The following is a 14,555-nucleotide window of genomic DNA, read 5'->3' as shown; positions in this document are numbered from 1 at the left end:
ATAAGAAAAGTACAACATAGCAAAGCAGAAAATGTGATAAAATAATGCATAAAATTTGATTTTTTAACCGAAAACATATAAAGATAAATTAGGGTGTTATTAATAATAACAATAATAATAATAATAATAATAATAATGCATAATAACTTTTAGTGACCAAACTCTAAAAAAACAAATATATATCTGATTTCCGTATGAACAAATACATATAAACCCAAACATGAAAACATCCTAATTTTCTTATAACTATTCATGAAGAATACGATAACAGTAAAATGATACCAGAAAATATAATACAAAGAAGAGTAGTGACAATTTTTTGGAAATTATATTAAGGAAATGAAAAAGAGAGACATATATTGATATTAAAATAATAGAAAATAAGTGAAATAAAACATTCATATATTATAAATGTATCTAAAAATTCAGATTTTATAATATTTGTAAGCAATCAAAATTAGGATTTTATAAAAAATTTAAAAGATTTTTTTAACTAATTTTTATTTAATAATTTTTTTTTCAAGATTTTAAAAAGGTAAATTATTTTCATATAGATTTACAATATTTTAGGATTTAAAAAGGAAAACTAATATCAAATATTAAATTATTACATATTTATGAATTTCGTAAGACATGTCATTACATTACATTTATTGTCATGTGTCAAAGTTTTGTTAATTAGCGATTTTGAAGAACCAAGTTTTATGTAATAAAATAAAAATTATATAAATCTCTTAAGTTTATGATTTTGTTTATAAGGAAATATTTTTTTTATCTTTCTTCAGTGTCTAGCAACCTTGTTAAAAATATTTGACATATTGGTGTTTGCTCAAAAAATAGATTATCATTACTGTCACTGTAATTGATATTATATATGCTTGGTCAATACCAATTCAAACTTCATCGTCATATTATACATTTTTTTACTATATCGTATTTTCTAATTTAATTTTAATTAAACTGTTATTATGGAAATATATCATTAAATAATGAATTAAGAAAATTATTTAATATAAGATAAGTTTAATATAGATATGAAATACTTGTAGATATTTTTGGTAATAATTTTTGTAACATACAATTATCTATTGAAAAATGAAAGTTACTTATTTATAAGAAAATAATAAGAGTACTTTTACAATTTTATTTTGTTTAATATTTTAAATAAAGAATATTATTTATTTTATAGTTATTTTTTCTTCATGATTTTTATTAAATAGTTTATTGTACTTGTAGGATTTTATAATAAGTTTTTGTTTGGTATTTTTTAAAAACCTTAATATTTATCTTCTATAGTTTTCTTTCTTTAGTATCTTTAAAAGCAAATATTTTTTTTGTAAAAAAAGAAAAATTAATTTTCAAATAGATTTTTATAATTAATATTTTTTTTTATAAATCTTTTAAAATTGAAAATTATAATTAGATATTGTAACAATATATAGTCATAAGAATATTATGTATTAGTAATTTTCCTTTTCTAAAATCCTAAAAAGAGGCATAAAAGATTACTTTTGTAGTGATAATTTTTTTTTCTATTTTTTTTTTAAATCCTAGACAGAGAGAACTGTATCATATTTTTATACACATATCACACTTAAAAAAGAAATACTTTTAAATACATTTTTACAAATACTTTTGTTAGAGTTGTTTTAAAATTAAAATTACTATCAAATATTTTTAGCAATATATAATATAAAATATTTAAAAGACTATTTTTACAATGATAATTTTTTCTTAAAATCTCTTTTAAATTCTAAACCAAAGAGAATTATATGATATTTTTAACACATGTCACAGTCTAAAATTTAATGACAGATGTCGCAATCATGTTATTGACAACTTTGAAAAGCCAAACTTTATATAATTAACACATTTTTAACACATGTCACAAAAAGATATTATTAAATAATTATTTATATGAATTTATTTTTTTCTTTACAGATTTTTTTGTTTAATACTTTAAAAAAGGAAAACTAACTTTTAAAATTCTTTTGGTTTATTTTTTAAAAAAGAAAATTGTTATTAACACATTTAACAATCCTAAATAGATAATTACCATGTGTGGCGATCTTGTTAGTTACTAATATTGATTTTGTAATTATTTTGAAATTATGTATTTTATTTGACTTTGAAAATAAGGTTCTTTATAAAATGAATACCACAACTAAAGTAAACTTATACGAATATTTTTTACAGTTCTCTTTGTTTAATATTTTTAACAGGAAAAATACTATTAAATATTTATAAGAAAAATATTTTGTAAATATTTTAATTTGCAGCAAAACTTATTTTTAAAATTATATTTTGTATTTTGTAATTATCTTAAACCCACATTTAAAAATAATATCATTAATAATTATTTATAGAAAATATTTTTTTTTTCTTTTCAATTTTTTTTTGTTTATGACTTTTAAAAAAATTGCAGGTTCTAGGGTTAAAGTCATTGTTTTTTGATAATTCCTCGTAACAAATTAAATTACAATTTTAGTTAGAAAATAATAAATAGGACGAATACACATAAGCATATTCACAACTAAATTTATTAAAGTAGTAAAATTATGTTGACACGAACTTACCTAAAACAACATAACCAATACAATAACACATAAACAATTATAATAGCGACATTAACAAACGTACGTCAATTAACAAAAAGAACACTTACGTACGTACAACAGGATAACTAATTGTAAATTGTATATGTGTACAAACGCCTAATCATATTATGGCACTAACTTAGTAGACAACATGACAGTAATATAACAAAAGAAATCAACGTGGGTTTATAAGAAGAAACAAACATGCGAAGATCAGAATATAGAACCTTACTTTATATTTTTCGTGAATCAATAATTATGTTGGTGATCAAATATGAGTTGTGACAAAATATGTGGGAGTTTAGTTCTCTATATATAGATGTGAATAATTATTTTTCCTTTTGGTTTATGAATTTATTTAATAAGGATTTGAATAAAGGAAAATTAACATAAGTAGTTTTTGCAATTTTTTGTTTAAGATTTTTAAAAGGATAATTATGATTAAATATGTTTTTACATTTATCTTTTTATGATTTTAGAAAATAAAATTTAGTGTTAAATATTGTACAGATTGATATTGGTATATGATTTGTAAAAAAGAAAATTACTATTTAAATATGTTTTTAGATTTATCTTTTTAATGATTTTAGAAAAGGAAAATTAGTGTTAAATATTGTACAAATTGCTTTTGGTATATGATTTGTAAAAACGATTGCTATTAATTTTTTTTTTAAATAAAATCATGAGAACTTTAACACATGTTACATTTTTATAAGGAAAATTACTATAGAGCAATTTTTTATAATAAGATTTTTTGTTATCTTGTTATTATATACATTACTATATATATTAATTAACATTATACATATTTTACATTGTTTGGTCAAAGATTTTTAAAAAAGGATAATTACTAAATAAAGGAAAATTAGTATTTGTAAAAATCGATTTTGGTATAAGATTTAATTGTGAAATAGTTTAACACACGTCACAATCTAAATATATAATTTCCATGTGCCGCGATCGTGTTAGGGTAGTTATGATGCTTACCTTGCGAGAGTGCTGAAGTTCGTTTTGATAGCAACACGGCTCTTCTCATGTTACGGGCATTTTTCTGTTTGACTAATATATTTCAAAGTAATTAGTATAAGAGGATATAATGTATGATATATATAATACTCCGTACTATAAGAGTCGCACTTCTGACAGCCACCTGTTTGTTTAAATTTGAAACCCATTTAGTTTAATGAATAAACTAGATTTTGATCCGCGCTTTTAAAGCGCGGAATTATATTCTTAATTAAATATATATTCGGTAAAATCAAAATTTGTATATACTTTATACAGTATATTTTTATTTTCCAATATGTATATATATATTATGAGATATACATGAGATATATATTTTTTACCTTTGATCACTAAAAAATCTACTTACAAAAGTCAATGTTGGATCATTACATTATTTAACTTCATATTATTTCTCATATAATTAAATTGTTTACTATTAAAAAATATTCTAATCTAATATGTTATTCCAATATTTTCAAAATAAGATATCGAAAACATATTCTGAAGTATCTTTTTAATATTTTATTATTATAAATGAGTCTAATACCTTTTTGATTTAAAGAAAATAAAAAAAATTACTATAAATATTTATATAATCGGACAAAATATTAATGGAATGTAATCTTAACAAAATATTTATGGGATGTAATCTTAACAGAATATTAAAAGATTCATGTTTAAGATATATTAAATTTTCCAAATATATTTATTAATATATATATGGAAACATTTGCAATGACATAAGTATAATAATGGCATACCATTGTAATTATTTTCAAAAACCAAGGGCAAAAACCTATTAGGTATTTTACTTTAATAGTATAGATTATTATAAATAAGTCTAATACCTTTTTGATTTAAAGAAAATAAAACAAATTACTATAAATATTTATATAATCGGACAAAATATTAATGGAATGTAATCTTAACAAAATATTTATGGGATGTAATCTTAACAGAATATTAAAAGATTCATGTTTAAGATATATTAAATTTTCCAAATATATTTATTAATATATATATAGAAACATTTGCAATGACATAAATATAGTAATAGCATACCATTGTAATTAACTTCAAAAACCAAGGACAAAAACTTATTAGGTATTTTACTTTAATAGTATAGATATTGGTAAATGTATGTTATCAGAAACATGGAAACTTACAGTCATAAAATGTTGGTTTGAATACTGGTTGATCGTTTATTTGACGAACTGATAAATATTCATAATTAGAGTAATATTCAATACAACATTATTGGTTTGAAATAATTTATATGTTAGAATAAAGACACACCTTTCGATTTTGTACATGATCCGATCGGACGTCCTCATTTTCTTTTATGTGTTATCCCGGACGACGATTCTGCATTTCAAAACTTAGCTAACTACTAATTTGGTCCGACAACATATATAAGAGCCATACAGTTAAGGACTAATAATGATCTGAAATTGGGGAAAGTGTTTTAAAATAAACTAGATCATGACCCGCTCGACCGAGCGGGAGTCAATTTTTTTTTTTATCTTTGTTTGTACTAAATGTTATAAATGATTGCAATGTGTATTAATATAACATTTTGATAAATAATAATGTGTACTAATGTGTTTAAATAAGCAATGTGTTTTAATTACTAAATTTGATTTTTAAATTTTATGATAACGTAAAGTAGATTTTTTATATATTATTTAAAATATATAGTGCTATATATTTGTATTTTCAACATTTATCATACAAAATTTATATTGGAGTATTATTTATAAGAAAATATGTGTATCATAATATATTTATATATTATATAAACATATCTACGATTTTTCGTAAAAGGCCATACGCACCCGCACAGATTTTATTTTTAAAATGTATTCTATATTGTTTAGTTTTATGTATTATCGAGTTTGTATAATTCAATTTTGTGTTTAAAGAACAATATCAAAACTGCGTATGTAAAATAACACTTTGTAAGCGCGAGTTGTGTCTTTTTGTTGTAACACAAAATTTGATATAAAACTTATGTTTTTTTGTACATTACGAAGTTTAATTTTTAAAAATAATTATTATATAATTTCAAAGTAAATTTTATCTCTGAGGTCAAATATATTTTGTGTGTAACGGTTCAAAGCATTTTCGATATATATTATATTTCAGTTTGGTTTGTTTTTAGTATTATTGTATATGTATATACTATACAATATTACTATATTCTATACAATATATAAAGCTATGTGTTATTTGTTTTAGAAAGTAGATTAGGTCCAACTTAGTTAGAGAATAGTCATATCTTTATGTATGTGTCTATTACTTATCTACTTAATGTTATTCGTACAAATAAAATCAATATGGCCAATGAAAATATACTGATCAATTTAAAATGAATTGTATAGGGTAATTCTAGTACGATTCATATTTTTAGTATTCTTTATTCGTACAAATAAATCTATTTTATTTAAATCGACATGTAATAAATGTGAACCATATATGGAATATGGATAAACAGAGAAATTGTATTCAAGGAAATACATAAATGCAAAGTTAGACTATGGTACGTATTATATATAAGAAATGAGACATTTAGTTTAAATATATGAGGTCCACCTTTAAAATTCACCTAGAAGAAGTTGTAATGTTTCTGATTTAATAAGATAGATTTTCTTCCGGGAAATGCAAGTTCAACTTATATATAATAAACTACGAAATTTAAGTAGGGATATTTACTTTAAATTTTGTAAACTCATAAGATGATATCTATCTTATTAAAACAGAAACATTATAACTTCTTCTAGGTGGATTTTTAAATTGGACATCACATTATTATTCTTAGTCTAACCTTTCATTTAAATATTTCCTTAAAGAGTTTAATATCAACTATCTATCATTTAACTCCACTATAAGATATATGTCTATGCATCTATTAAACAAAATATATGTTCTTTTCGTTAGAGTATACTCACATTATCATATCCCCTTTATATTAAAAGAGGAGCACTCCTACAAACTAACCTTACCTTCATGTGCTATTAACCAAAATGCCATTTCCTATGTGTCATCACAAGAGTTCTCCTCACACACTTTAACTAAAAATCCTCTTTTTAGTAGAATAATTACAAGTATTGCCATTATTATAAACCAACCTTAGTATACATTTATAATGGTTAGTTGCATCTATAATTATTTATCATGATTATATTTGGATAGTAAACTTAGATATAATATGTTTAGAATGTCCACGTAAACCGCACATATATAAACTAAATTATATAGTTATATACTTTTATAAATAAATATATATATATATATATATATATATATATATATATATATATATATAATCATTATATTTTATTGATATGGTCGTACTATATACAAAAAGAATTATATAATAATTATATAGATATATACAAATAACTGTATTATATAGTTTCTATGGTCATATTGTCTACGAAAAAATAATTATATTATATATATAAATATCTAAAAATATTATACTATATAGTTGATATGGTCATATTGTAATTCTTTAGAGTTCTTTATATCAATTTAAATTAAAGGACGGCTCAATCATATATGTATATGGTATATTAGATTTTTATGTATATTATTTCAGAAAAAGTTTGGCCCTTTGATAATATTTCATATCTAATTTGAATTAATATATTTTTCCTAAATTATAGCAATTAACTTATAAGCAATAGTGAGACGTAAATTACTATTGCCATATATGGATTTTTATATTCGATCAACCCTTAATTTTATATTGCTTAAAGAAAATATATGACACATTGAATACTAATTATTAATTAAAATTAAATGAGGCAAGATACCACTATATATTTGTAACTAAAATATGTACATGTATTATAATTTTACAGAAATAATATTGTATTGAAAATTAAAAACTATCACACATATTTATTATTATATATCATAAATATTTTTATACATTATCTCATCATGGGCATGTCATTATCAAATCTTTTTAGATTTTTGATCAGATTATACAGTATTCGTTTTAAAATTGTTGTGGTCGTTTCATTTTTTTTCATTTTGCGTCCGTTGAATTATTGTGTACTTAACTTAATCAAATCTTTAAATTATTTCTTTTCATTGCTGAATTTGCATGATTCATGGCTGTATGTAAGGTAAGTTTATGGACAAAATCTTTTTTTTTACAGGAAATCACATGATCAATAGGATATATGGTCTGTTAAGGAAATTTTGGCGACAATCTTTCTTTCATTGCTGAATTTGCATGATTTGTGGCTGTATGTAAGGTAAGTTTAAGGACAAAATATTTTTTTACAGGAAATTGCGTGATCAATAGGATATATGGTCTGTTAAGGAAATTTTGGCGATAATCTTAGAGCGCAAATTTTGGTAAATTAATTCGTGAGTATTTTATATTATTAATCACATACGATTTCATCATTTAACATCTAATCCCTTCTCACCGTGTATATAAATATGTTGTTTTAAGTACATCTACTCATCACATTCTTTTTCACATTACAAATTTGATTTTGCAAGTAAAACACGTACGGTAGGCTTAATATCAGTAGCAGATTTGAAACCATTTAAGATAATCTAGAGATTTAGGATAAATTTCATACGATTATGGAATCAATATTCTTGTGCTGGTGGCCTAAATACTAAAATGATTCACATTGAGTTAAACAAGTCCCATCTTTTTAGGTTGTGTACAAATTGATGTAATAATATTATTATATTCAGTATTGAAAAATTATACTTTTTGATTTTATACAAGGAGATAAAATTCATGCAAGTGTAAAGAAGAATTTGGTAAATCAATTCGACATTTCTAGCCCAAGGAAAAACAAGTGTGAAGAAGGATTTGATGAATAAATTTGTTCAATCGTTTATTAAATAACATGTCATATTATGACTATGATTTTTATATTTCTAATACCTATAAATTAAAAGTTATAATCTCTTTTAATTTATTTACTCCGCGCATGGCGCGGATTATTACCTAGTTTATATTATATCATAGTAAAAATATAATAATCCCTCTCATTTATTATAGTCAAATGAATACAATAAATGTCTCCACCATAAATATAACACGAGTCTAAGTTCTTAAAAATAAAAATATAAATAGATAGAAACAAAAATAAATATTACACATGTTATTAAAAATATAAATATTACACGAATAGGTTGACAAAAAAATACAAATATTATGCTAATCTTTTTTTTGTCATCAACTTATACAAACTTAAACTGAGTAGGTTGACAAAAAGATACAAATATTACATGAATCCTTTTTTTTACACGAATCCTTAGCCAGTCATTATACAATTTTGACTTTTTGGTCTGGTTATTTCCTAAACAATTGATTCAATTAACCAAATAACTTAAGAACACGTTTTCTCCCATCATTAAACTATAATTATCTTAAACACAAAACTCCTTTTAATGAAAAAACAATTGTTTGGAATCAAAAACTGATGAATCTTAAAATTTTAAATAGCTTGATACAGAACTTTTGAAACTCAATAATAAAGATATCAGAACACATTTTTTTAGATGTTCAAATAATCAAGGTTTGCTTTGAATATACACTAAATAGAATATACTAACGTATATTCTTATTTAATAACAGAAACATCAATTTATACTTAAAAAAACGATTATTGGAAAACCTCTTCACCAAGTTGAGTCTACTATGCCTAAAATCTCGGTTACAATTAAATATTCACAATCAAATTGTCATATTTGAAAAATCATGAATATGGAAAACCCTATTCTCCAAGTTTATTCTACTATACATAAAATCTCGATGTCAAGAGATTTTGTATTTATTATATCTGACTTAATAGGTTAGAAAATATTCATTTTCTCCCACTAAAATGTGTGTACAAGTACTTGTCTTCGTATTCATCATTGGACATTCATAAAACTTTTAGAAAAAAATCTCAAAAAGCACAATGTCAAAACCAAATCGTATTGGTTGATATTATATTAGAGTTTTCACTATACAGTTACAGTATAACATCTTTAAATTAATAATCTATAAATTAATATCTCTATAAATTAGTATAATTTCATAGTCTCAAATTGAGTTTTTGGTTCAATTAGTATCTCGATAAATTAATAATCTCTATAAATTAATAAAAATTATAGTTTTGGTATAGTTCCAACATTATTAATTATAGAGGTTTCACTTTATATCTCTAATACACCAATGAAAAATTATTAATAGGAAAAACAGTTTTAACATTGTTCTTAAACAATATGTTTTAGACAAACTCAAAATTATATAAAACCACATTATGTGAAAATGACAAATTCCAAATTGTATCAACTATTATAGAATATATGTTATATGTTAAAAATAAAAAAATAAAATCTGCGCGGTCGCGCGGATCATGATCTAGTATTTATTAAAATATTAGGTGAATAAAGATAAAATATTCTACTTCTTAATATAACTAAAATATGATTTCACAATCATGAGGATCACTTGGACGTAACTCTAGTGGTTAGAAATTTGAAAATGTTTTCAATTATTATACCTAAGCAAAATCATCGGCTATATGCACTTATTAAACTTTTTAAAATAGTCCGAGTTACAAACTCCCTTTCTTTAACATAGGCACGTTCGTATTGCATAAAAGAAAATTTATGTTATTGTTTACAAAACAATTGTACTTAGAGCACTGTGTTATCCGAAGTAACTACCGCCATCTTATAATTAAAATCCAGAGGCCAAGTTTTCTTTTTTTTCCATAATGTAAGATGCGTTCTTCATTTTTTTGTTTTTTTATATTTGTAAATTTTGTTATATTTATGATCTATATTGAGATAAATAAATAAAAATACCAACTATTATAAAATTAAGTTTTATCAAAGCGAAACTGTTTAAAAATGTGATAAAAGATATTTTTTATTTAGAACATTTATTTAGTTGAGTTCCTCATTAAATATATTCTAATTAATAAAATTATAACTGATGGAAGATCCAGTCTGATATGTATTAGTTGAATTAGTTATTTAGTAATTCATAACTGTTGTTTTAAAAAGTATTAAAAAGCATTCCTTATTATTTACCTACACAATATAAATACTGTCTGTAAAGTATATTTGTAAATTTAGTATGTATAGAAATAGATCGCGTATAATCATGAAAATAGTTTATGATTTTGAAAATAGTTCTAATATTTTAATGTGTATTTACAAATGTTGTTTTTATGAAGTTATTTGAAATTATTTCCCTTTTGATTAATAGTTTTATGGATTGCTAAAATTCCATGTATTAATTCTTTAAGATATTACTAATAACCTATCAATTAAAATACAATAAGGATGAATTCTATATGGGTAACTTTTGGTTATCAAATATTAAAAACATGTTTTAATTTTACCACTATAAAAAAATAGAGATTTCTTGTGAGTCCTGACTATAGAACAGAGCAATCTTATTTATTTTGATTTTTACTGAGGATAGATTACCTCAACTGACATAATCGTATAGCTAATGTGTTTATTTAGATCCATTCATTTGGTTCGTTTTCATTACAATTCTTCACAGATATAAATAGTCTCTGTTCAGTAGTTTATTTAAAACAAATTGTGCTAAATTGTTGTATAAGAAAAGTGACCACGGATATGCATCAGCCGAATACTAAACAAACTATATTATATATTTCTCAAATATAATCCAATAAGAGATGAAGTAGATCACGTAATTACCTGCTTTTTCTATGTGTTGATCAGAAGAGGTGGAGTCCATTCCGGCTATACACGAAGTTTGTCTTGCGAAGATGGCCGATAGCGTTCATTCAGCTTATGCGAGAGTAATAGTTTTTTTTGAACAACCGAGTAATATGTGTGTTTGATGTGTGTTTATTTGTTTTCCCGTCCAAAGGATATACTCGAGACTATTACTGTTTGTTAGACAATTATACGACATTCCTTATTTGATGTAGAATTTTCTGTATATATGGTAACTAATAATGAAATCGTAAATTTCTCCTAATCAAGTATCATATGAAGATTTGAGCATTTATATTTTTGTGTTTCTGTTTAAAATCAAACGTAGGGTGCGATTGGTAGTGACTGTGAGTACTCTCCACAGTTTCATTTATTTCTAAAGCACCAAAATCAAAGCAATCATGCTTTAATTTATTTTTTAAAACTACAACTCTTGAAATAACCTACAGCTGTAGAAATGCTCTGCAGAACCAAATATCCAAAGCAATTTTTTAGTGCTTTTATAAAATTCTACAGCAACAAAATCTAAAATTACAACAAAAAGTCTACAGATTATTTTCTACAGCAGTAATTTCGAAGCTACAGCTGTTACCAATCGGACCTGTAGTATGTCTGTTCTTAACTTTTGAAACAGAATCATAGGTGATCTATAGAACTGATATGGACAATATTATAATACCAAAAATACATATCTTTTACAAAATAACATCATATACTAAATAACCTCTATAAATTAATATTCTATAAATTAATATACATTAAAAATCTCTATAAAGTAATATAATTTTATAGTCCCAAATTGAATTTTTGGTTCAATTAGTATATCGATAAATTAATATCTCTATAAATTAATAAAAAATTTATAGATTTGGTGTCGTTCCAACACTATTAATTTATAGAGGTTTAACTGTACTAAATTCATAGATGTCATGGAAGTTACAACATTTTATAGAAGATTCATACACAAGTAAACTTACCAAAAAGTTAGTATGTGGATTGCATTCCTCAAAGAATCCATCAACTTCAAGAAGGGAAATTAAGGCGCCCTATAACAGTATGTATGAGGAGTGTTTGGGACATAAAAAATCATCAAACGGAAAATACCGAGATCTGCACCGGCTTCATTTGCTTTGACCATCAAGTAAGCCCTATTTAAAAACATTAGCATATACGTATATTTTTCCAATTCAGCATATTTATTAAAAAACCTAATCAGTGTAAACTTAGTTGGTTCGACTTAAAAATGTTTACAACTAGGGACAACTATTGAACACTGATTATGCTAATGTGATATGGTCAGACCAATGACCCAAAATGTTTAGAACCAGAGACAACTATTGAACACTGATTATTTTTTTTTAAATAATTTTATCTTAAAATGTTCGAGATAAAAGACTTAAATTTATGCAATAACGTTGATGATTTTTCCCATTTTACATGCTTATTGTTTAAAAAGTAATAGTAGGTTTTAAATTTCTATTTTCTGACCATTGCAAGCACAAGGAGACTCGAAGTTCTTAGTGATATCTTCCTTATGGCATATATTATTCTCCATCAACATCTAAAGAATTTCACAATTTTATAAATTATTTTTATCTACAACTCATGATTTAATAATCAAAAAAATAATATAACAAAAGATTTGATAAATCATCCGGAGTATATTAATTCTAATCTTAGTTTCTGTAATTAAAAATACATTAAATAATATATTGTTACATAGAAATGCAAAAAAGGTTATGTGAAACTTTTAAAAAATAGAAATTGGTCGAAAATGATATTTAAGCCGCTGATAGGGTTTGAAGCTTGTCCATATGCGTAAATGAGGACTACACCATTAGAAAAAGACGAGTTTTGTAAGTTATCCCCACCGTAATTAATATTACTCAGCGGACCGAAGCCCTGAATAATTAATAATTACGTCAACTCAGAGATTTAAGTGCTTCTTCTTCCTTCAGGGAGGGAAACTCGAGAGTCACCTTTTTCTATCTCTCTTCTGTTCTCTCACCAAATCGCATCGGTCATGAGTGATCAAAATCATTCATCTTCTCATCTATGTAGGCACGGAGGTTAGGCGAGATCGATAACCCTTTCGGAGAGTCTAATCGATTTCGTCCCCAAGCTCCATTCATATCCTTTGAAGATCGTATCCACAGTAGCCGTCTGATATACTCTGAAACCCTTCCAACCATCGGAGGAAGTACTCGCCGTCATTACAATGACGAAGCTGCTATCAGGTATAATTATTTATGTCTCAGAGGCATCATAGTTCAGGTTTCTCTAGATCCTAATGACCTCCTTTTAGCTGATGTGTTTAGGGTTATCGATAGATTAGGATGGTCTTATACTGTGTTGCATGTTCAGCCGTTCTGTCCTAGGGTAGTTAGAGAGTTTATCTCAAACAAACTCTTTGATGATGAGGGTTCTCTTATCCACGGAAACGTGTACCATATTAAACCTTCGGTTATAAACCGACTGATGATGACACCCTCTGTCGAAGACTCATTTCAGTGGGAAGTGGTTGTTCTGAATCAGGCTATTGTCCACCTAACTAGATGCCAATGCTACGGCTGGACTAAATTTAGTCTCACTGCTTTGGTCAAACCCTTCCAAACTCTATACCGCGTATGTGAGCTAAAATTGGTTTCCAGGTACGGACACTAATTCGATGATCCAAAACCGACTCCGCCTCCTATACACTGTTGCTACTAGAAAGAGGATTAACTTTGGTCGACTTGTGTACGATCAAGTGATCGAGATGACTCGCCGAGCGGACTGGCGCACAGACCTCATCTTTCCAAACCTTATATATCAGCTCTAAATTCTGCATAGAGAAGTTCCTTTGATACCAGGAGATCAAGGACTTATCGGAGGAGGTCTTCGTATCTATGGAACATGAGGGAATTCAAGTGGACCAAGTGGGTGAAATAGATGTTTTAGTTTATCAGCCGATTAATCTTTTGTAAGTTTCATAAAGTTTTCATAAATGTGACTAATGCACCCACTTGGTCCACTTGAATCCCCTCATGTTCCATAGATACGAAGACCTCCTCCAATAAGTCCTTCATCTCTTGGTATCAAAGGAAATTTTCTCGGCAGCATTAAGAGCTGATATATAAGGTTTGGAAAGATGAGGTCTGTGCGCCAGTCCGCTCGGCGAGTCATCTCGATCACTTGATCGTACACAAGTCGACCAAAGTCAATCCTATTTCGAGTAGCAAC

The sequence above is a fragment of the Raphanus sativus genome, chromosome 1 (genome assembly GCF_000801105.2).
Source record: "Raphanus sativus cultivar WK10039 chromosome 1, ASM80110v3, whole genome shotgun sequence".
Classification (NCBI taxonomy): Eukaryota; Viridiplantae; Streptophyta; class Magnoliopsida; order Brassicales; family Brassicaceae; genus Raphanus; species Raphanus sativus.
Note: the sequence above shows the minus strand (reverse complement) of the source record.